This window comes from Otolemur garnettii, unplaced genomic scaffold (genome assembly GCF_000181295.1).
Source record: "Otolemur garnettii isolate 467f Iridium unplaced genomic scaffold, OtoGar3 scaffold00004, whole genome shotgun sequence".
In the NCBI taxonomy this organism is placed as follows: Eukaryota; Metazoa; Chordata; class Mammalia; order Primates; family Galagidae; genus Otolemur; species Otolemur garnettii.
This window is the reverse complement of record NW_003852399.1, coordinates 39861273-39863015: the sequence shown is the minus strand read 5'-3', so window position 1 is coordinate 39863015 and position 1743 is coordinate 39861273. Positions and strand designations below refer to the sequence as shown.

At 40.8% G+C, this 1743-nt stretch overlaps 1 pseudogene; it reads left to right on the top strand.

Moving 5' to 3' along the window:
* The first annotated feature begins 650 nt into the window (after positions 1-650).
* LOC111727331 lies at positions 651-1020 on the top strand (annotated as a pseudogene).
* The last annotated feature ends 723 nt before the right edge of the window (positions 1021-1743 follow it).

The following is a 1743-nucleotide window of genomic DNA, read 5'->3' as shown; positions in this document are numbered from 1 at the left end:
GCATTATGCGACAGCTCTGCAGCACTGCCACCTGGTGACCATTTGCTTCAGTTACACTTTTCCTTTCTGATGAATAAACAGAGATGAATGCAATTTCAAAAGCTTCTAAAATAATGTATCAGCTCCTGAGCATATAAAATTAAAATTAATACATTTCAACAGACATTTTAGTGACCCCCCAACTGAACACAAGTCACTATAAAGAGAAGTGAAAGTGTCAGAAGCTGTCTCTGTCATCGCAGAATTTTAATCTCAATTGAACATCACGTGGTTCACACTATAAGGGGATAACAAAAGGAAGCTAGAGATAGTTAATGCCCAGGAGATCACAAGTAAATGAGGGATTTGGGAGATATTGGAGGAAATGAATCAACATGAATACGTATTCTATGATGGGACAGTGTCACCCTAGAAGGAGAGAAAAGCATGGGCAAAGGGCAATTCAGTGAGTCATTACGGAAGGTGGTTTAGAAATATTTAGACATACTTGCAGTGGAGCACAGATGTGCTCAGGGGACTCCTAAGAGTAACGGTTTAGGGAACTGGAGCCCTTTCCTCACCAGGCAGGCACCTCCCGATGGCCGATTCCTTTGCAGGTGAAAGATAACCTGACTGAAGAAGCACATTCCGGAAATAGCCACCTCAGTATCATGGCTAGAAGTCCTAATGAAGATCAAGAAGGAAGCAGAATCCCTTATGTGGAAGACCTTTTTGCATGCCCCCAAACAGACTCCTAGCCCACTGTATCAGTGAGGACTGTGGCATGGGTGCTGGGACAGCTGTTCTCTTCAAGAAGAAATTTGAAGGGGTGCAAGAACTGTTAAATCAGCAAAGGAAATCTGGAGAAGTGGGTGTTCTGAAGAGAGATGGGTGATATATATATTACTTGATTACAAAGAAATAGGCTTCACACAAGCCAATTTATGAAAACTTGCAAAAGAGTTTAGAGGCCATGAAGTCTTGTCGTCTGAAGAATGGAGTCAGGGACCTCTCCATGCCCAGGATTGGGTGTGGTCTTGATCTTCAGCAATAGGAAAATGTATCTGCCAGGATCAAGGAGGCATTTGAGGCAACAGACATCAAAATTACTGTGTTTACACTTTGAACAGATGCACATCTTAGATGTGTCTGTGTTTCCTGTATCATATCTCTTGGGCCATATGACTGGGCAAACTGACCTGAAAATGGGCAGAGGAAAGTTTCATGTGAAGTAGTCGGTGTCACAGGACAGACTTGGATGGCTCTATTCCAGTATTTGCACTAGGATTCTGGAGGAGGGATTACTTTGGATATGCTTTGGTATTTTTGCAAAAAGGTAAGGAGTAAGTGGCCTGATACGTATTAATCAGGAAAACCAAATAGTTGGGCTTATGATCCGTTTTGCTCCAGTATGCTACCTGGCGTAGTTGCCACTAGGTGGCAGCATTGATTCTACTTCTCTGCTTTTTAAGAGAAATTTCAGGAAGGATGATCGTTTTAATTCGGAAACTTTTGTCATTAGTACGCTGAACTTGGTATTATCCTTATGTCGTCACATTCACCCTAGGAGAGAGTTACAGGTTGTGTTGCTTTTGGTTTAATTACAAATTGAATTCTACATTATTAACCAGGAATTTGTGGTGACAAAAAATGGAAAAATAAACCTTTTTCTTGGGGTTCATTGGAAAAAAAAAAGAGTATTGATTTTCAAAAAGTCATAAGCCATATTTTAGAGAAGTTTAAAATTCAGTCTAAGCAATCAGA